At 39.2% G+C, this 23,838-nt stretch overlaps 1 protein-coding gene across 7 annotated transcripts in view; it reads left to right on the forward strand.

Moving 5' to 3' along the window:
- The window catches only part of LOC135218373 (calcium-activated chloride channel regulator 1-like), a 376,124-nt gene that overhangs the window by 11,589 nt on the left and 340,697 nt on the right, over nt 1–23,838 (forward strand). For 6 of the 7 annotated variants that reach the window (XM_064254638.1, XM_064254632.1, XM_064254637.1 and 3 more), the window contains exon 2: nt 2,211–2,523. The gene's annotated coding sequence lies outside the window, so the exon portion shown is untranslated. Of the gene's footprint in view, nt 1–2,193; nt 2,524–23,838 lie in introns of all 7 variants that reach the window. The other variant, XM_064254634.1, reaches the window with a different exon arrangement.

Below are 23,838 nucleotides of genomic sequence, written 5' to 3' on the forward strand. Positions count from 1 at the left end.
TTGTCACTTTCACTGTCTTTGATTGCTTCGCACACCACACTTTTGCACTTGTTCTTCTTCTGGGGATTCTTCTGTCTTTCTCTCTCTTCTCTGCCTGTTGCTGCGCCACTGGTTCTCCTCGTTCCCCTCTTTGTCGTTATCGACTTCTCTGTTCCCCTTTTTTCTCTGCTCCCTTTTCTGCCTGCTCTCTCTCTGTCTCGCCTTTTTGTTCAGTTGAAATCTCCTTAGCCCCGCCTTTGGATTTTTGGATTCTGACTGGGTGTGGCATTTTCTGAAAGACTTTTTGTGTCTTAGTGGCTACTAACTTCATACGAGACCGCCTTCCTGTCAGGTCTTCTACAGTAATTCGTAGGCTTTGAATTTGTATACGCCTCCTTCTTCATGTCCTGGCTTCTTAGGGGCGTATCCCTTGGTAACCTCATAGGTCATTCGTTGATACCCCTTTTGGGCTGTCTTATGACCAACACTCATGGCTTTTGATTCGTCGATACTAGAGGCCTACCTTTGGGAGGGTGGAGCTTTTAAGAATTCGGCACTCCCCTCCTTTGAACAACGGGTCATAGAATTCCTTTTTAACGTATGCCAGATGGCTCTCTCTGACCTGTTCACGAAGGGAACGGCGATTAGTCATAGGCGCTAATGAGAGTAGTTTCCAATTTCTCGAATATGCCTGGGCGATATCCCTCATCGACCATAATCTCTTGTTGGTCACTAATCGCTGGTACGGACAGAGGCTTTTTGGGGGAGATGAAAACCAGATGTCTAATGGCTAAAAGCCTAATGTTTGGAGTAACAAAATCCTTTCGCTAAGAAAAATCATTATCTTATTTCCCTTTTCTCTTTTCTCCTTATTATCCGTTTCGTGCCTTTTTCTTAAGTATTATTAAGTTATTGTCCTTTGGAATAACGACACTGTGCCACACTATTACACATACACACACACACATATATACATATACGTATATATATACACTGTGCATGTGTATATATACATGTATGCATGAATACATGTAACAGTAACATATATATAAAATATACATACATTATACATGTGTATATACACATATACAGACAAAAATAATAAATGTTTTCCATTCTGGATGGGAAATAAATATGCGGTAAAAAGTGTTTGCAAACAATGTTTCCTAGAGTGGACAGGCCTTAAATGAACAGGTAAACAGTGTGCTCTCCTCGCAGTCTATCAGTTCTTTAATTAAGCTGATCCTTCACTTCTCATCATCTTTGTCTTTATTTTCATAGTAATTGCTTCATACGACTCACAGGAGTATTGTTATGAAACAAACTGCCGTTACAATAATCTTATGATTCGTCCCGAGTTTTTGAACCGTCGTAAGCCATTTTTTCCTCAATCTGAGAAAATAGGCTTCCAAGATTTTGATATCATTCAGAACTTCTGACTAGCTCATCTTTTTTTGGAAACTGTGTTGGAAAATCTGACAACGCAGACAGCTGAAATTTTGATATGTTACAGAGAATAAAAAAAGCTGAGACACTTTGACTGGAAAACTAAAAAAACTTAAGACAATTGGGATACGCCAGTTCGTCAAAACAAACGACCGGTTATATAATTAGTTAGCAGTATCTCTTTTGATCTGAAAACACATGATAGTAAATACTTCGCACTCATTACAGATTAAAAAACAAAGCATTTCTGGGAGATGTTGTAACCCTAATCTCTATTTTTGCATTTTTGTTACAAGTTTCCTCAACAGTCATTTGTCAGTCTTATGGATAATAATATAACCCTGTACTTCAACAGTGGAATGTAAATTTAGAACCACAGATCTCGTGCCAAGTTACAGTGGGTGTATAAACATTTTTCCTCTATAGGAGATGGAATACCTTTGGCGCATAAATCTTTCTTTGTGGTATTATAGAAACGACAAAAGCATTTGTTAAAATATCCAAGTAAAATTTTTTTTATACTAGTTATTTATTCATTTGAACGTTTAGTTCAGATATATAGATAAAACGGTTTTAATATTGAGGATCTATAGTTTTTGTTGTTGTTCAGTAGTTCGAATATATAATTTAACGTCTAAATTTCATTAAAAATCGCGGAATTTGCAAAACCTAAAAATAGATACGAAAGCTGGTGAAATAGCTACCGTATACAGCCATGTCAGAAAGGGTGACTAATCAGGTAGACATTTAATGTGTGTAATTTAATAGGATGCATTTTTGTTTAGTGAAATGACGTTCCAGCTTTAGAAAAGAAAAGAAAAGAAAAGAAAAGAAAAGAAAAACTTTGATTGCCAACTATGAGCAAACTCTGATGCTGCTTTTTTTCTGTGACCACAAGAAAAAACAAACACTTTGCAAAATTTGCCTTTAGAAATTGACTGACTTTCTTTCGCGAAGGCAGGGAGGAGGAAAAGTGAGCAGCTGAGAAGTGAAAAGCAGCAATTATGTGGTCTTAATCCCGGTCGCCATAGAAGAGGAGAAACAGCAGAAATCATTGGAATTTTCGTATCCCTTCTCCGGTGCGCCGACATACCTCAGGTAAGTGGATTCAGTGTATTATTAGGGGGTTTTGGTGGACCATAATGGTTTTGTACCTTCTTGAGGAAATGGACATCTCGGCTGTGCTTTTCCGAAGAAGAATGAGTGTTCGGATAAAATTTGTAAACCTCTTTTAGATGAAGAGATTTTAAATGTCCGCATAGTTCCCCTAAGTGAGATTTATACTCTCTTGAGATAAAAATATAATTAGGTTATATCAGACTGAAAGCGAAAGGGGAAAGCGACGTGGCACATAAACATTTGCGGAGTACAAAGAGCATTACATCTGTTGACTAAGATATTTAGGGAAATAAATGTCTACCAGATAGGTATCACGAGCTTTGAGTACACCTGAGAAGCTCTGTCTCTTTTGAGTACCTCATTGCGAGACGGAAGTAGAGCGTTCTTCTCTCGTTTCACAATGTTTTCGTAGATTCAAACAGACATTCTTGTGATAGTATCATGTTTCAACTCCATCTCTGATATTCATCGCAAGCTTTGCAGTCTCACGCAGACATACACGAAAGCCAAAAGAAACGGACGGGGCAGCCATTGGAAGTAAAGTGAGAAAGTACGTAAATGGGTTTTCACAACAAAATTTACTTTTGTTACCTAGGAATAATAAGATAGGATGATCGTCTCAATTTCCGTTTTGTTTTGCAGGACAGACAAAAACCTTGTAGGCAATGATGAAGGTTGTGCTTATTTCAGGTGTTCAGTTTTTTTATTTGGAGTCAATATGAATATGACATTGTTGGTTGCTGGAAGGGGTGGTGTCCATACCTTTACTGGAAATGGGTAAGAAGTTTGACCTGGAAATTAAGATTTATTATTTATTTTATCAAACAGTAGTTATTACTATTATTTTGATTATAAATGGTCATTTACTTTCTTTAACATTATGTTTTATGAAGAATTGGAAATAGCAACGGATGTATAACATAGTGAGAGAAAATTTTTCGGCCTCAAGAATTGAGATGCCGAATCGGTAAGAGGCGTTGGATTTTTTACCTCTTCGATAGTACTAATTCAAAAAGCACTATAGTAGATTCACATCAGCTGTGCATTTGATATCTAGGCCAGCCCCTTACGACGCTCCTGATTGGCTGTTGATAAGCCAATCGCAGGGCTGGAAGCTCTCAGTCTCTCTCGAGAGTTCACATGGGTAGGATCTATGTTCCACCTCTCCTGAGGGATACGTCTTTCAGGAGAGGTGGAACATACATACTGCCTATGTGAACTCTCTCGAGAGACTGAGAGTTTCCAGCCCTGTGACTGGCTTATCAACAGCCAATCAGGAACGTCGTAAGGGACTGGTCTAGACATCAAATGCACGGTTGATGTGAATCTGCTATAGTAACCATTTAAAATCACTGAAAGACCTACTCTGGTCATTCATGATCACGGTGGTCTGACCACAGGTATACGTGTTCGTGGAGAGCTTCCTGAATGAGCTGCTCAGGTTCTTATGAATAAGGCATTTTATGTCAGGGCCATATACGTGGTTCTACCAACGACCCTCGCATGCTAGCCTTCCTTTGCAGCATGAATTTGGCCCTTGTATCTCCTGGAACAGAACGTGTTCGTGTTTACGATATTAGCTGAAATAGACCAGATATCTACTCGGTGTTAGAAAGCTCGGTTTTTCTCATTTACCTCATAAAATACGGAAATTCCAGCTTATTATTTCTGAAGCGCCAGCGCTACTAAGATCACAAATGTTAGCTCAGCGCCTCAACGGCGTGGTTGGTATGGTATTAGCGTCCCACCTCGGTGGTCGCGGGTTCGATTCTCGGCTATTCCATTGAGGAGTGAGAGATGTGCATTTCTGGTGATAGAAGTTCACTCTCGACGTGGTTCGGAAGTCACGTAAAGCCGTTGGTCCCGTTGCTGAATAACCACTGGTTCCATGCAACATAAAGGCACCATACAAACAAACAAACAAAAATGTTAGCTCCGCCCTGATGACAGACTACTAAAACAGATCTCTTATTCTGTGTATGTATTTTGCAAACATAATAAAATTAAGTTTCAGTCCTGATTACAATTTAATTTTATTATATTTGCAATGAACATTATCATCGTAGCAATTCATCCAGGTGTTACATAGAGCACGAGTTCCGTTTTACGCTTAATGCTTTTTTATCAGGGAATGATTAAATTCTCGTATCTATCATCATAGTCTTTCATCCAAAATAATTTTCTTTTTGTTGGATGTATGCCTACCATGATTTTACGATGAAAGATTCTGACCTCGGATCTGTTTTAAAGGGAAAATGCACCGGTTGAGATTTAGCTGTTGCAATGTTCTATTTACGAACTTGCAAGACAAGTTACTATTTTCCTTGCTACCTGGTGGGCCGAGTACGCAATACCTTATCCGATTATTATGGAGTACCATCATCTTATATCACATTTGTCAGTTAACCGCCCCCCACCCACCCCGCCAGGGGGTAGTGCAGTCAGTACAGCCCCTGGCTGCAACCTCTCACATGTCATACACTGTACCTCCGTTCATATTCCCTTTTTTCCATCTGACTTTCCACCCTTTCTAAAAAATGTTTCCTATTGTAACTGCTTTGAGGTTTCCCTCCTGCTGCAACTTTCAAACCCTCTTACTTTCAATTTCCCCTTTAAGCTCTGAATGACCTCATAGGTCCCAGAGCTTGACCTTTGGCCTTAATTCTATATTCTATTCTATTTTATTTGTGAGTGACAGCATTCGAAATGCAGCCTGTCCAGGTTTTGGAGGGGAAGATCCAGAATACTGATATCAAAGCAATACACGTTTTATAGAAACGTGCTCCTTATGCTGATATGCTAAGAATTAAAATGAGTTATAAACTATAGTTAACCATGAAGAGGGTTATACATTTTTCGTGCTTCGTCTTCCTTCAAAGTTGACTTTCTCCTTTGAATCTATTATCATTATCGTTATTTTGTCATTCTCATTAACATCAGTATTTGCAGGTGGCGTTCGCAAACGTCAGGAGTACAACAAAATAGCGATTGAAACATTCTCTAAAATCTAAATTTACTGGCGGGAAAAAGTTTTTCGCGCCATTAGAGGATAAAATAAGAACGCAAGTCTTCACTTCAGTGTCAACTCTTTCTTGCTTGGGAGGCTGTTGAACTGTAGCCTTAATAAATATCATGGACTTAATTACATTAAACTCAGATTATTTGTCTCCGGAATGAAGACGCCAAGTGTGACAAGTTCTTTAATATTAGGGCTACATCGTTTCTACATAATTTTCAAAACTAATTTCAAATTCCAAGAGTTGCTCATAAATCCCTGAGTTGCTTCTATCATTCTGTTGCTTTTGTTGTACTTAGAATGCCCAAACTTTCTGAAAAGAAAGAAAGAAAGAAAGAAAAAAACACCTCTTAAATACAACGAAGGTACAAAATGGGATGTAGAAAGGATTGTAAGCAAGAGACCGTTAGATATTCAGTATGAGGTAAGCTCGTCCGGTACTCGAGTATCGGGCATAAGGGTGAACATTGCGTTATTGAGTCCCTGAATATGGTTCATATGGGCTAATCTTCCATACCGTTCAGCAGGTTTACTTTTTGCTCCTTCCTGACCACAACAACTCGACTCCATTAATTCGCGGCTGTGGAGAATTGAATACTTTTAGCCGAAAATAGAACGGCGTGTTGCTTGATCACGACATCTGTTTATCAGGCAAAGCATAATGAAGAGTTCTGGGTCTAATTATCTTATAATGAACGCCTTATGTGGAAAAACTAATCTAGGAAATCTTTCATTTTTCTGTTATCTCTTCGTTAACTGCTTTATGCAAGGACACGAAAGCTCTTGATTGCATCGTGTTCATAATTCAAAGAGATTTTAATTCCTCATTTAGTTAGTGTTAGAATGAAGATTGCTGCAGTGCAACCTAGGCCTATAAATGCTTGGATATGGTCCATTTTTTTGGGTATTAACTGCTATAAGTTTGTGATGTTCATGATCCATGTCTCTCTCATCAGCACAAGTTGTCTGGTAGAGGGAGGTTCCAGTACTATTCGTACGAAGCTGACACTTTTGGGTATGCGATTGTAAGCCGAGCTTGTTAAGTTATGCCGAAGGACCTGTACTGCTCTACAGGGCGGCCGATAAGATTAGCGGTATGCCTTAGTGCTCTACGAGGATAATTTATTATGACCTGATATTTTGAAACCAAGACAACGCCTTAAGAATGCGATATCTCTGATCCGAAGTTATGAGAGAAAAGGACCAAGGTTATTGACCGAACTCTCGCGAGTTACGCAAAAGTGATCTTGAGAACACGAGGCTTCCGAAAAGCATCCAGGCTTTGATCTATCTTTTATTTGCAGCCAAACTTGTATTATTGTTCCAGATTGTGTCGCCCTCTACGCAAACTTCGTCCTTTAAAAAAAGAAAAAGAAACGAACGAAAAGAGTACAGCGACCTTTTCGAAACCCTGCCGGTCAGTTTCTAAACTGAGTCTATTTTGTTAGTTTTCTGCAAAAGAAAACTATTGTGACGGCTTTGTCTGTCCATCCGTCCTCGGATCTCAACAACTACCGAGGCTAGAGGGCTGCAAATTGCTATGTTGATCGTCCACCCTTCAATAATCAAACATACCGAATTGCAGCCCTCTAGCCTAAGTAGTTTTTATTTTGTATTTAAGTTTAAAGTTTGCCATAATCATGCATCTAGCATCGCTATAGAACATGCCACCACTGGACCGTGCTGAAAATTTCATGGGCCACGGCCCATACAGCATTATACACCGTACAGGAAACTCGATTGCGCCGAAGACACTTCATCGCATTTTTTACTTAATTTTGTTATTATCGTAAATCAGGATAGAGAATTTGACGAATTTGTTTGAAACCAATTTCATGTATATGAAGAAGCAGATAGCCTATTGAATGCTCTTGCATTTGTATATGAAGAAGACAGCCAAATCAAGCTAAAGAACAAACAACACCGAACCGTGCATTTTTCCTTTTATTCAGTTCAGGTGAAAAGTTTCCTGTTCGCTCTTCGAATTCTTCCGAAACTACTGTATGTGCAGTTTGCAATTTGCATTATGGAACATTCCATGAAGCTGAAAGGAACTGACGGCATTACAAATGAACGATCTCCAAAGCCCCAGACTTTTAAAAAAAACTGCGATAACAAGTAATAAAAACGAAGAGTGCACTTTCTATAATCATATTATTCTGACGAAATCTAAATTACTCTTTATATACGCTGGTGAAGAAGAGTGCTGTAGTCAAAGTTAGCCAACGCCTTTGTGTGCGTGCGTGCGTATGTGAGACGTGAGGTGGCCAGTGCGCTTAAGTGAACATTGCTGCTATGGGCCGAAGGTAAGCTATAAACCAGGTTCCTCGTTCTATCTCTCTCTCTCTCTCTCTCTCTCTCTGATGATCTGATACTCATACTAGCCAGGTTTTGCCTGTTCCGGTTAATATATGCATGCTCTTCGCAACTCCGCGCCCAGATAACATAGATACTTGAGTATTCTGATATCATTCATGTTTTCCTTAAAGGTCCTATGTTTATATTCCTCTCGTGAGTATTAAACGTGGGTAAATTTTTTCTGCGCAAACACACGAATTCTTGATTCATCGCAATGGAATAGAATTTAAAAGCAATTTAAGATCAATTTCCTGTTGTCATTGTTTTTGCAAATCATTACCAAGTGAGCAGCTCGAGAATTAATATCAGTAGGATGCATTCTTGCGTATCCTTATGATTTAAGCTACTCAGGGTCAGATTAGGGCCCACCCCTACCCTAGTCACGTAAGAACCCGCCACCCTAAGTTAGGTTTGGTTAGGTTAGGTTGCGTTAAATGTGACCCCGGTAGAATGTGGTATGTCTGGTGGAATTGGCTTTTTTTTTTTTTTTTTTACGATTTTTGTGATGACGTTTTTGCTGGAAATTCACAGGCCTAAATTACTGACTTCTTGAGGAAGGATATAAGTAAAACAAACAAGTGGTTTCCGAGTGGAATAAAACTTGGACCATTCGAAGCACAAACGAAACTATCATGAAAAAAATTCTAGCAAAAAGCACTTGCTGCAGGGCGAACAATTAATCAGATAGCTAGAGTATTTATTTTTTAAGGCTCGCGTGTATGTTTTTATTAAGATTTGTTGCAAAGAAAACGCAAAGGACGTCGTGTGTGAAGTTGGACGTAGAAATAAACGGGTACTACGGAAATATTCCCAATAATATATTTTTTTCATTTAGAAGTCGATGTTGATTACACACACACACACACACACACACACACACACACGTTCGAAAATGTAGGTAGTTAGTTACCTGTAACTCCATTCCTTGCCACGACCCTCTCGGCAAGGTAGTAATGCACTTCTTGTTTTGTCTACAGAGCTCGAATTTATTGCTGGTGAGATGGGAATTGTAACCCGAGTGTGCCTTTCTGATAGGCTAAATAATGGCACGTGTGTGAGGCCACGTATCTTGTTTATGTTGGGGTCCTGTGTGCTTTCCTTAGATGCTGGCTGCTGTGTTTGGTGAGAAGACTCGCTAATTGATGCGAATCTTTGTATGAGGAGGGATAATATGCCGTACTTCCCTGACGGGTGATGGAGGAGGCCTCGCTGTGTTCGTCTGTCTTCATTAATGAACGTCTGGGGTCACTTTTAAACAACAGCGTCTTGTGTGTCGTCGCTTCTAACGCTGAAATAACAGTGACGATAAGAATAAAAATGCTCAGTGCGAATCCATATGTTTATTTTCTTCTGCGTAACTTGATCAGTGTAGGATTCACGAACTCCGTTTTTAACTATCGAAGAGTCTTAAGCAAGAAACTATAGGGCTGCATAATTTGTTAGGGAAATTATAAATAAGACTGAACAATGACCTAAATTTTGTGGTGAATATTCAAGACTCAAAATCTCTTTATTATTGTTTAACGTGAACTTTATCCTTGGCAAACTACTGATCAGTTCCCTCTTGGTCGGTTGGCCTTGTGACAATCCTGATCTATACAAGTAAACTTCTCACACATATGAATCAGGAGTACATATAGTGTGCAAAGATATGACAACGATAACCATAAGTGTATTATGTTTATGTGGTTCTTTTCTGGTGCAATATCCAAAACCAAAATAATGGTGACCATATCCCCGGGTCTTCTTCATAGCCCAGAATACCACGCCAATGGCAATGCAGTCATCAAGCTTTCCTTGCTGCGATCATTATCATGTCATTGCAACCTGAACTTGAAGCGCCTCAGTGGGGTGGTCGGTATGGTGTTGGCGTACCACCTCGGTGGCCGCGAGTTCGATTCTCGGGCATTCCATTGAGTTGTGAGAGATGTGTATTTCTGGTGGGAGAAGTTCACTCTCGACGTGGTTCGGAAGTCACGTAAAGCCGTGGGTCTAGTTGCTGAATAACCACCGGTTCCATGCAACGTAAAAACACCATACAAACAAACAACCTGAACTTGTTAAAACTGGATTACATATAGCTGCCATGATAAATGATCATCCTCAGCTGCTTATAGGTTAAGGTGAATGGCAACAAAGACGCCAGTTAGCATCATGACAGATGTCGACTCTCATCCATCAATGTGAGCTTCCTGCGTCTCCAAGATTGATTTCACTCTCACTTTTTGCCTTAAACCTGAGAGATTACAGCCTCGACTATTTATTTTTCTGACACGTCTCTTTGTGACTTCAGACAAGACGATTCATCAGCCTGAAGTAGCAGTTGTTACGGCTTTGTGTGCTGATGTGAACACGAGGATTTGCGTGGATCCACGATGCTAACATCCTCGTTGATAAACTTGGACAGTCAGAGTTTTGTTAAAACATGAGATTTGTCAAATGTGAAATTTGTTTAGAACGAGAATAATGAGTACACCGATACCTGTCTATTGTGCTCATGAACGGGCACATGAATAAGTGCAAAACAACCCGTTACATATTTTTCTTATTCCGTCGTCTGCTCACACGCCCTGTTTAATACATGGTGTGTAGTACGACAAATACCAAGTACTTTAATTCTCGATGCAGGTGGCTGAAGACGCTGGGAAGGTGGGCGTTGCAGGGATGTTTCTCAAAGGACAACAACTTCCCTTATGAGGCATCGGGGAAGGAAGACATTTGTTTGAGAAATCTTCAGACAGCGAAGACTGTTGTTTATGAGGAGAATTGTTTGATTTCCCTGAAGCTAAATTTAAAAGCAACAAAAACCGTTTGTGTCAACTTGTGTGTGTGTGTGTGTGTGTGTGTGGAAGGTGTGTCGCTGCTTCCCTTTGTGGGATACAGAACAATTGTAAAATAGAAATAAAAACTTTGTTCCTTTTCCTTTTTTGGGACGATGCACAATGACTAAAGTCCGGTTGTCTCTCTCATACAATTTGCATGATGGTTTGAAGGTAGATACTTACCAGCAAGGTTATTGAGTTTCTAAAGGATATTTCAAGACTTCCCTGACTCATAATTCTATCCTGTTCTTGATGAAAGCATATTTCAGTTTGAAACTCTCAGTGACTGGTTTTGTCTTTTACCTTTTAGAACTAAGTTAGAGAAAGTCTCGTCTTATTAATAATGCCGCGAAATGCATAATTAAAGATGACCTGCTTTGGCAAATCAGTAACGAGTAACGAGCTATAAACTATAGGTATCTGCAAACGTGGAGAGGTTATTATGACTCTGATTGAGATATTGTATTACTAGACATCAGCAAAGACAAAGTCAAATTAAAGGACAATGTATAGTTACGTGACCAACAGAAAGGCTCTCGACCAGGGTATGGGCACGAGAGGGTCATGGTCTGAGGGGCAGGATTATGCAACAACATTTTCAAGGGTAATCCTTAGAAGATAATCCTAATGCCAGTCACTATTAGCTTTAGTGATATAGGCTGTGCTGTGAATATTTTCCTTTAGCTTCAAGAAAAATTGTCTATGTATAGTATATATATATATATATATATATATATATATATATATAAGTAAATATGTGTTGTCACACACATATATATACATATATATATACATACATATTTAGTATATGTGTGTATATATATATATATATATATACTATATATATATATATATATATATATATATATGACGACACATAGGGTTAAGAGAGAGAGACTTACAAGGTATTGATAAGTTAAAAAAAGAACTGAACGAAGTAATTCCAAGTTTGACTCCCTATTCAAAAATACAAAAACACAAAGATCCTACGAATCTTTTAACTTATGCTGGGGTAACTAGCAAAGCAAAAAGAAAAAAAGAAATGAGAAAAGCACAAACACACATTCAACCACGCATGAAACACCCACCCACGCCATTCATGCCGAAAAATGTGTTGAGCTGTATTCAAGGCAAAAGCAGAAAATGAGCGCGTCACTCCGGCAATTGTTTGACATATTATCCTCACCTTGAACTTCCATCACGTGCTGTGACTTTGTTTCTGCGCAATTCATCAACACGGAAGTTGTGCTTTCAGTAATACAAACGCGAATGATTCATGTATGTAACGAAAACAGATGAGTCAGTGGGTGATCATCTTTTTTTCTTTTTCCCAATCTCTCTTACAATCTCTTACAGTTATCGGGAACTGATAATATTGCTCATCTGTTAAAACATTTCTAAAATCGACTTGATTAAATAGAGTTTATCTTTTTTAATAGTTTACGGGTGGCCGTTGATTTTTCATCTGCATTTCCAGTCAAAGCGTCGTAGTTTTTTCGGAATTTTCTTTAGTCTACGGAAGACGAATTTAATAAACGTGTTTGCTTACGTAGACGATGAATAGCAACAAACAAACGGCCTTCCCAAAGTTGCTAGCACACTAATGAGTCGAGAGAAACCAGCAGCTCGTTTATTTTGACTTCTAGCACCTGCCAGTAAACAGGCTTGCAGGTCTGCCGCTGAAACGTAAACGGTTTTATTAAATATTTTGAATGGGTCGATCGTCTGAGCTCCGCAACTGCTTCTGCAGGACGTGATCGAAATCGGAAAGAGACGACTTCGGTCTGAGTTGTGAGGTGGTGAAGGCGGGGGCCAACGAACGCATCCAGTGTTTGTTTTACTTGGAGATTTCAGCGTAAATGAATCGTGCGTGATTCACTTACTAGCGGATATATAGTCCTGTGATGCGAAGGAGAAAATTCGCTTCGGACTGATTTTCCTTAACATGCAGGACATGGGCGCATGTAAAGGCGCCTTTTGAGAGAGGGAACGCCACAAGCCTTCGCCTACTTCTTAAAAATGTTTAGTGTACCATGGTGTTCGAGGCATACTTCTCTTTGAATTGATAGCAATGGATCTACTAGACAGAACATTTGATGGGATTAAAGCATCTAGACTCATTATTTTTCAGTAGGAGTCGAACGAAAGGCCAAAAATGAAAATTTCAGTTCTGTTTTGGGCTTAGAAGGACTCAGCAACTCGACAAACGTTACTGTTGTTAAGATGAACTTAAAAGGATATGAAGGAAGAAAAAAAAAATAAAAAGATGAACTTGCCGAAAACCTTGAAATTTGTAATGATCATCCTCAAGGTCATGTGATCTCCACTCTGCTCGATGTTTGCTTATTTGCACAAGTCGTCGGATTGCAATAGGTAGCAGAGGCGGCTCTGAGCGAAGTGCACCTGAATGGGGCTTCTCTTGGCGGTGCGTTTGCTTATTTATCGTAGCACCGAAGCATCATCTCGCCCCCAGCACACGTATCCTTACTTTGCCCCTATGAGATGACTTCTCCTCCTCCTCCTCCTCCTCCTTCCTCCTCCTCCTCCTTTGCTGCTTAACTTCCCCGCCACACACACCCACCACCACCACCGCTCCCAATGCCTTCCTACGGACACAGGGAAAGTTACCAGCTAACATATTTCAGTTCTGTTTTGCATTCATTCATTGGGCCACTTGCCTTAGGTGTTTTATTTATGACCCACTCTGTATTTGGAAGGGCGAACGAAAGAAATGAAGAAGCTTCTGTCAATTTTAGGTCGACATTCTCCAATTGGGGATTGGAAGTAATTCGCACGTTGACCTTCATTCTAGCTGTGAATTCGCCCCAGGCTTACAAGGAACATGGCGAGTGGCGGGCGTTCAGCACGGGTTCATTTAATACGAGGGATAAGGGACGGCAAACTGAAATATCATTAAAACAACGATAACAAACAGTAAAGTCATTTTCTGCTGATTTTCATGAAATTGTGAATAACGACGAGATATTCGCGATCGTCAAATGACCAGTTCGGGAAGATGAGTGCCGCCATTTCGTCGCTAAGTTTGGAGTGAGATTTGTATCAGAAGTTTCCGGACGTGAGTGAAGGAAAAACAAACAGCGCCGCGTCTCCAAACATCAACAGAGGACCTGTCACTCGGGCCATAAGTAATCGCCTTATAATTGGCCAAAGAAGCAGTCACTGACCTGCTTTCTGAAAGAGAGTCAGTCTGGGCGAATCTGACTTGCAAGCCGACAAGTGGCAGGGCGATGAAAGGTCAGTCCATCGCAACTTTGTCTTTGATCTCGGGAAGAAGAATTCTGATGCGCCTCTGACGGTGCTCTATGACTCAAGATCTTGTTTCTTCTTCTTCTTCTTCTTCTTCTTCTTCTTCTTGCTTTCAATTTTTTTAATTCTTAAAAATATTCGTAAGAAAAGATATGCCTAAAGTTTTCCCATTTTTTTCAACACGCAAAATAGGAGGTGCTCACAATCTTTACAGTTTTTTCCGAATACATGCAAGATATGTACTCGCTATTTTTATCTTATGATTTATTAGTATTCTTTTTGTTCAGTTTTTTTTTTTTTAATTTTGTTCATCAGCCCTCTGCAAAGTTCCAGTCAATGACTCCGCCAGATGCCTTCTTAAGAAGAATCTAGAAATTTCGAGCCGTTCGATGATCTTTTGCTTAGGCAGCGTACTTCGGGTCAGCCTTCATGTGATGGTAATCATAATCATCATTATACGAAATAACAGTTTCCTTGCTTCAGGCCTGAACGCCATTTTTGTTATACGTTTTAAGTATCTATCTATCGAGCTGTCTATCTGTTGCAGGATCACTATTTACTTAGCTATTTGTTTACATCTTTTTACGTCATTCGATATATTTCGACAGAAACGAAATGGAAGTTTAAATCCGATAAGCCGGATGCCAGCTGCATTCTCGAAAGATCCTTTAACATCATTTTGTTATTCGTTTTAGATATCTGTCTATCTATCTACCTGTATATGACAGGTATGCTATTTGCTTAGCTATTCATCAATGTCGCTTTACGTCACTCTATTTATTTCGACACAAACGAAATGGAAGTTCAGATGGGATGAGCCAGATGCCAGCTGCATTCTCGAAAGATCCTTCACCACAAGTCGTAGCTGGCTTCAGGTTTTCTGTTCGTCCTCCCTCCCGCGTGTACAGTTACTTGTGAATTCATTCGTCAGTGCGCGGCAAAGTGGTTTATCCATTAGCATTTGTCTTATTGAAAAAATAAAAATAAAAATGGGATGGTCGCAGTTTTTGCATCTGGGTCCTTTTTTTCGTTGTTATTTTTATCCTCTCAGGAAAAATAGGATTCTCTCTTCCTCACTTTCTTCATCATTTAGATTTTTTCTAATATGACTGATTGAAATCGTTTTAAATGATTTCACTGGACACTGAGTTGCCTCAATCAAATGGCTATACATTCTTCTGCAATGTTTATGTGGCAATGAATGAATGAGTGGATGAATTCATTTCCTTTCACTGTATTTTGCTACGGAGTCGAGAGGTCCAAGAAGTATATATGCCTGAACCTGCCAACATCTTTAAGGTGAATTCCTCTTATGTCCTTCAGTGCGCGTGTTATTACGTTCAAGTAACGTCAAGATATTTCGCCCTTGTAAAATCAAGATTAGATTAATTTGCTCGTTGAAGGAATATAGTGTGTCTCTTAATTCCTGCAATGCCTGGCCAAACTTACAGGCCGCAATTAGGCAGAGGCGTGTGTTGGCGGCGTAAGGACGACTTAGTATTAACCAACCACCAACCATATGCTTGTCTTTGACTAATTGGTTTGCATTCAGAGCAATGGTGGTCAAGATACGTGACACCGCCATTAATCTTGTTAGCGTTTAGAAATGTAGCTCATGTCCTGTTTTGAGAAAAGAATAAGTAAAGTTTACTCTGGGCAATAAATACATTATTTTTTTTTTATGCCTTAGCCGTCGTTACACGTCTATATACTTTCTTATTTTCCACCACTAATGTCAAAATTTGGAAATAAATGCGTTTGAATAGAACATGTTCCCAGTTTGCCATGTGACCGTCTTCCCCCTCCAAGTACAAAATAAAAGGATTTTAAGCATCATATATTACTGGTGTGTGAGTGTATATATTCGTGTGTATGTTTACACACACCCATGTAAATATATATATATATATATATATATATATATATATATATATATGTCATATCACATTTCCGTGATTCATATACATATATCGAGCTACAATGTCCTTTAATATCTAATTCGCTCTACCTCGGAATTAATATATTTTCATAAATGCTTAACCGAAGGGAATTTTTTTCTCGATAATAGACTTGCCTGGACCAGGGCGCGAACCCATGGATCCTTTCAAATCCAGGAACGTCAGTGAAGCTTTTACCTACTACACCACCGCGAGAGGTGGTGTAGTAGGTAAAAGCGCTTCACTGACGTTCCTGGATTTGAAAGGATCCATGAGTTCGCGCCCTGGTCCAAGCAAGTCTATTATCGAGAAAAAATTCCCCTTCGGTTAAGCATATATGAAAATATATTAATTCAGAGGTAGAGCGAATTAGATATTAAAGGACATTGTATCTCGATATATTATTATATATATATATATATATGTATATATATATTATATTTATAATATACTATATATATATATAGATATATACGGAGTATATATACACACACATATATTACGAGTATATATCACACACACAATGTGCATATAATATACAGTGGTATATATATATATATATATATATATATATATATATATAATATATAAAGAGTATATATCCCACACACATATATTTGCATATATAATATACATTGTATATTAATGAAATAAAAGGAGCCCATCAAAACGCCAAACGGTAGAAAAATAATGCTATATGTTTCGGAGAAAACTGTCTCCCACAAGAGGCAGGTAGTGAATGAGAAAAGAGTTGCAGAAAAGCGGTATTTATACCAAGAGTTCCAGAGGTCAGCCGTTACGTCACTCCGGGTGACAGCGTCTTGATTTTCTTAATCCCTGGTTTAGCAGCAAATATTTCACAGTCTCATATATATATATATATATATATATATATATATATATATATATATATATATATATATATATATATGAGACTGTGAAAAATGTTCTGCTACAACAGAATTCTATCTAATGAAGTGAGCCCATAAAAACGCCAAAATATAGAAAGTAAGTACTATATTGTTAGCGGGGCTGACCTAAAGCCGCTGCCTGTGGATGGATCTCTCGGTATAAATACCGCCTTTTCTGTAACATAACTTTTCTCATTCATTACCTCCCTGAAGAGAGAGACAGCAGTCTCTGAACTAGAGTACTTACTTTCTCTGTTATGGCGTTTTTATGAGCTCCTTTTATTTTCCAATTCTGTTGCACTTATTGCCTGCAGAGATGCTTCTCATACACTCTGCAGTCACTCAGTTTCTTCTCTTGGGAGCGCGCAGCCGAATGTAAGTCAGTCAACCCTTAAGCTACACCTTTCTATTCTTGAGGCTCAAAGTAGGAGGTTAACGCTTTAACACCCGGCCCCCCAACCCCTCTCTCTCTCTCTGACTTTCCAATCCGAGCGAGGAAAGTAACGATATTGGAACATTCCCTTAAAAGCTTCAGTTGACCTAAACGATTTTTAGTTGAACCCTTGTATGTAGCAGCTAGAGAGAGAGAGAGAGAGAGAGAGAGAGAGAGAGAGAGAGAGAGAGAGAGTTATCAGTCAGTATTCCGTCAAAATATGCGCAACCAGCTACATATATCTATTTTTCTGTGTGTAATACAGATAACCTACGGTAATGAAAGCTAATTTTTTTATCATCACAAAACCTCAAGCATGAAAATAAAGACCAACATAATGTACTTGACGTATTTTAAGAACGATGTGTATGAAAATGGTGAATATTGCCATAATTTTCTAGGGGACACTTCTAATTATCTCGACAAGGTACTTTCGCCTGGAAATCATTCAGACGATGATATTCATAAGGCATTTTCTCTCTCTCTCTCTCTCTCTCTCTCTCTCTTATTATCTGTCTGTCTTGCCGGAAAAAAGGTCTTTGTACTCGAGTAGTACAATACATCCCCAGTGAATCAAGCGCAGCTGAGAATAGTATCTAATTAGTGTCCGCACGTACGTACACTTGCAGAGAGAGAGAGAGAGAGAGAGAGAGAGAGAGAGAGAGAGAGAGAGAGAGAGAGAGGTTTTGCAGGCTGTTTTTTTTTTAATCCTTTGAAAGTATAGAGCAAAGAGACACGACATGCCTAAATGTATATGTATACAATATTACATCACAAAAATGTCAACACAAATGAGATGCTTCGCTAATATCAGTTAGGATGAATAATAATGTGAAGGCGGCGGTCCTGCCGTAAGCAAGAACACGTCGATCTATTTGAGCTTATTCCATTAAGCGTCGATAAGATTTCTCTAACTACTTTTGCCACTGCAAGGATTCCCTTCTATCAGCAACAGACGTTATTTATGACAGCTAACTGCTAGGCGCTGTATGAGTGACGGCCCTTGCACCACGTCATTAGGTTATCTCAACATTGCATTGGTGAGAACCTCGCTCAGTTCAGTGCCGTCAGTGCACCTCACTCTGTGCGCTGTAGGCATTACTCAAGTTTCTTTGCCGAGTCCTTTCGGTCCTTAGCTGCCAACCCTTTCATTCCTTTTCATTCGTTCATATTCTGCTCTTCCATCTGACTTTCTACTCTCTCCTAATAACTGTTTCGTATGGCAACTGCCAGGCTTTCTTCCTGCTACGCCTTTTATACCTTTAGACTCGTAGTTTCCCTTTCAGCGCAGGATGACCTCATAAGTCCCAGCGCTTGCCCTTTGGCCTTCATTTTAGATTCGATCCCATTCAATAAAGAGGATGCAATTCAGGATTTGAGTCATGTTTGAAACCGGTTTTTGTGCAAGATAGCTGCCTCTCATCAATCAGGCAATTAATTTGTTCATGTATTTATTGAATTGATTCATAGCTATGCCACTTTTTAAAATCTGTTTTGCATGAGATGATTCATCAGTGTTGACTGGACGCATCACTGATTTGGCTCTGCTCTGAAGCAGCAATGTACTGTATTCTCCAAGACAAGATTTAGATTATTGATAATCTTGTAAGTAAATTCATTATGCTTATAGGACTGATTCACACAGCATAATTGACAGTAAAGTCTCTCGAGAGATCTACTCCCGAACAGCCTGGAAATTTCTCGACATCTTATCAGTGTAATCTAATGTACACACTTCACTCACATCCGCATTTCTTCATCTATTCCGGTCATGTTTATTATTCGCAAGGCAGTCTTTCGTCATAAGAAGCTGACGGCCTGTCTATCACCTTACAAAAGAGCTTCATTAACTAGCAGTCGCAATGGTGTAGCGTTGTTGGTGATGGATGAAAGACTTTTTTTGTTGTTGAAGGTTATACTATAGTATACTATAGTATACTATATATAATAATAATAATAATAATAATAATAATAATAATAATAGGGAGCAGCAAAAGACCATGAGATTCATTAGACGATGAATTATTGGTTGGCTTTGCGAAAGGTTTTTTATCAAAAGTGTTAAAGGGACTGTAAGAGTTATGGTCATGACTTGCTTCAAGTTAGTCCTTATTCTGACTCATTTCAAACAATAAGGTATGCTACAATACAAGTAGCTATAGTAGATTCACATCAACCGTGCATTTGATGTCTAGGCCAGTCCCTTACGACGCTCCTGATTGGCTGTTGATAAGCCAATTACAGGGCTGGAAACTCTCAGTCTATCGAGAGAGTTCACATGGGCAGGATGTATGTTCCACCTCTCCTGAGGGATACTTTTGAAAGACGTATCCCTCAGGAGAGGTTGAACATAGATCCTACCCATGTGAACTCTCGAGAGAGACTGAGAATTTCCAGCCCTGTGATTGGCTTAACAACAGCCAATCAGGAGCGTCGTAAGGGACTGGCCTAGACATCAAGTGTACGGTTGATGTGAATCTACTATAGCCAATAGCAGAGGTGTTGTTAATGAGGAAAATATCATGATGGTCATTAGAAAAAAATGGAGACCAGAAATGAAGATAATCTATTGTAGTTGTCTCTTCTGATAGAAAGAAAACAGCAACACTCGTCGGCGTGAAAATATTGACTTATTGAGCAAAAAGGTTAGGTAAGCAAGAAAACATAACTCCCTTGTCAATGAGATCTTGACGAAACCCTACACAGACTCAGAGACCGAAGTTGGCAGCGACCGCTGAGTCAGCTGAATCAGTTCTTGAGGCTTTTGGTGAAACTGAGTTTGCGAGGTTGTTCATATTCGTCTTCGTTTTATTTATGAAAGTCAGTTATTCTTCACGGTTATTTCCCAACCGCTGAAATAATTTCACTTTGATCGCTATTTTATCTTCTGAGTGATAAAACAGTGACAGCAATGTTGAATTTTGTCAGCAGGTGCAACGCACAATTTTACGTAAGACCTGATGCCACACCTGACCTCAAGACATTTACACCTTTTGCAGAAGTTGAATGGGAGCCAAGAAATGCCGATTTCCTCTTTACTTATTATTTATGGGGTGCCAGATGCGAAGCTTTCTCTCTCTCTCTCTCTCTCTCTCTCTCTCTCTCTCTCTCTCTCTCTCTCTCTCACACACACACAGGTGCACAAACACATACATATCTTGTTGATTAGAAGGGAAATTTCCTTCTGAGTAGACTAAGATACAGATTAAAAAGTAAAAAGGGACATTCACTTTTAAGTAGACTAAAAACCTTGTTGATATCTCTACCATTGGTTCACTCGGTGGTTAACCAATGCTGTAATATCCTATTGACAATATTTTTCCACTTCAGCTTTTATAAGATGTCAGTCCGAGAAGAGAAAAGTAAAGAAGAAAAAAAAAAAAAACGCAAGGCCGAACCTCGGACAAAGGCCACCTTAATCAGCGATCAAATGAAAACATCGTTATGCAGATGACCTGTGTTGCCTTGGTCAGAATGTGTACCAATCGTGGCGCTGCTTACCGTCTATGATGTCATTCAACGCGCACACGTCACTCTCTAAAATTAGAGGCGCCTGAAAAACACAAGGTCCCCTGACACTGATTAGGGCGAATATTTAGCTGATATGGAAGATTTCTCTATTTCTTTTTCTTTCAATTTCTTCTTCTCTCTGACTATCCTCCTCTCTCTCTCATGCTCTCTCTCTCGTCAATCATCCCTCTCTACCTCTTCGTCTCTCTCTCTCTCTCACACACACACACACACACACATACTTGGGCAAGAAATATTTTCGATGCAGTGTTTATCAGCAGCAACATAAAATGCCCCTTTTTTTACAGAATCAAAAATATTTTGATTGATTTCTTGGCTGGTAGGACCAAGTCTAAAGGCCTACACCAGGCCTCTTATTCCCTTTGACATCTTACCTAAAGATTTGTGCTGCCATGGGCTGCCTGAATAGAAGAAAAAGGACTATAATTGAACTGGTTTGGGTTTTAAGTTTTAATAGGAATATGGTTGATTATTTGTCGTTTTGGAATGTGTATACATTTACCACATATTCCTCTAACACACTTCAGTGACATTAATTTAATCTATTATATAAAATTTTCCTGCTGATGTCTTTTATTTGCACTGTCGTCTTTTATTTTGCACGCTTCATCTTGCATTTAATTAACTGTTGGTAACTATATTTCATGAAAGAGCCTGTGCTAATTTTTTTATCATGTTTCAAGAAATTATGGGCCTGAAGCAATCTGGTTGGTTATTTAATTGCCATGAATGGTATATATAAAATAATAATGAAAATAGATAAAAAGAATAAAAACAGACTGTCCCGAATTTCATAAAAATAATAATCTAATGGAATTCAGGAAGTAGTCTTGCACACGTTTTTTACTAGTGTAGAAATGCATATCTTGCAACCAAGAATTAGAAATGATTTCGATATTGAGGAAAGAAGAATATACGTAGGTATCCCCCCTCCCCCCCCCCAGCCCCCACTCCATGGCTTGTTAAAGCATCGTTCTCGAATTTCGAGTTTTAGATATATACATTGTCCTCGTTGGCTTTTCTCAAGAAAGGTTTGAAAGTTTGTGTAATTGAAACATTTCAGTTGGAGTGTGTGGCTTCTGCGCCCCTTCTTTCGGCCACTTCGAGCAGTTTTATCTTGAGAAACTTTTAAAAGTCATTCACGCGATCCGTTGAACGCTCTTATGTAAGGATGCACAGAGAGAGAGAGAGAGAGAGAGAGAGAGATATGTGGCTCTGGTGTTTTAGTAACCTAGATTTCGATCCCAACAAATTTAGTGCCATAAAACGTTGAGCGCCATGATGTTCCACAAGAGCAGGCGTGTTTATCACGACAGGGGACCCTCATTTTTAAGTTATATATGGCGTCAAGGACCGCTTCTATTTCAACACCACTTCTATTCTAGCGCCGCCTCTACTTTAGCACCGCGTCCCTTTTAGCCGTGTCATGAAGCAAAATGGTACACAGCGCTATGTTTACCCAATGTCCACGGATAAACAACTCTAATATATTTTGCGTTTCGTCAGCTATCTCAAAACATGACGCTTAATAGAAAATCACACAGTGGTGTGGATTGACCTCGAGTGTTACATGAAGTGTTCGTGTGTGTGTTTGTGTGCGTCTGTGTAAGTTTTGTACTTTGGAACCAATAAGCAGTGCTTATTATGCGCAATATATTTACAGTGTTATCTATTTGACGCTTCCGTTGTAGATCATGAAATCAGCGAACTTGAAAGCCAAACAAGTGGCCTTGTCTGGGACGTTTCATGCGAAGGGCTGATTTATTCTTTACGTTTTCTTGTCATGGTCCTCATAGTTTGCCCTAACACAGTAGAATAATACCTATAAAATTTCCTAAACGTCTTAGCTAGGTTACTAAAATACTAATATATAACAATGAAAGAGAGAAAAGAAACCGCCACGCGAGATGAATTCTCATTAACCTTTGACAAGCGAACGTACCATGGCAGCCTTTTAAACAGAATCTATTGCCTGCCCTTAGCATAAACTTATCCACTTTATAGCCGTCCTTATTGCCGTACCGTCACAATTCATGTAGATATGAGACACAGCTCCCACGACATAGTCGTTTATGCAAATTCTGGAACAGTGGTGGGTCGTGGCGCGCCAAAACCTTGCGGGACCCAACTGCGTGTCTTGCAGGGTTCCACCGGCGATTCCTTTACTGACATTCCTCTTACACGGTCTTTGCTATCACTTATCCCTCTTGTTTCCGCCTCTGCCGATGTAAGTTATGCTTAGTGAGATAGATGACATCGTTTTCGCAAATGGCCGATTTCCTTATGTGGGATGAGATTCTCTGGTGTTTTTATTTCCGTGGATAAATCGTTTTATAGAAACGTCTCCTTGCAGAAAAATGAAAGAAGAGAGCTTTATGTCTGTAGTTTTGACTAAATTGTTATTTTCACTGATACACTTATTACTATAGAACCTCGCCTAACCAGATGTCTCATATGGATGGCTGGAAGGACTTCTTACAATTTCGGACACAGCTTAAAAATTAACAGCACGATAGGACCATGACAGGGGAATGACGGTTGCTAATACTTGCCATATCACTACAGTGGTACAAATAAAACAAGAGCTCTCTACAAAAATAAACACTCTGGTTCAATAAGAGCCACAAAATTAATTGCATTCACTTTTTTTTCACCATACCTCGAGAAATTTTCGTCAGACCAATGGAATAGTTGTGATTTTTTTATGCCTAAAACTGCAGCCGTTAAAAAAAAACTATATTGAAGAAAAACAACACCCTCTTTCGGTATGCTATCTTCGGTAGTACATTTAACTGCGTGGAAGATACCTTACGGGAGTAGTCCATACATGACGTATGTGAAAAGCAGTTGCTGATCGGCCTTTGAAATGAGGTATATAAATCAAGTTACGGATTCTTGGAAGTATTATAACTTTTACCCACAACCCTAAACTGAGGTCCCTAATTCATGTGGCTTAAGATTGTTTATATTACCTTCGTTAATTTCAGAAACAAAAGTAAACGTAACTTGGTAAGGCTGA

The sequence above is a fragment of the Macrobrachium nipponense genome, chromosome 9 (genome assembly GCF_015104395.2).
Source record: "Macrobrachium nipponense isolate FS-2020 chromosome 9, ASM1510439v2, whole genome shotgun sequence".
Taxonomy (NCBI): Eukaryota; Metazoa; Arthropoda; class Malacostraca; order Decapoda; family Palaemonidae; genus Macrobrachium; species Macrobrachium nipponense.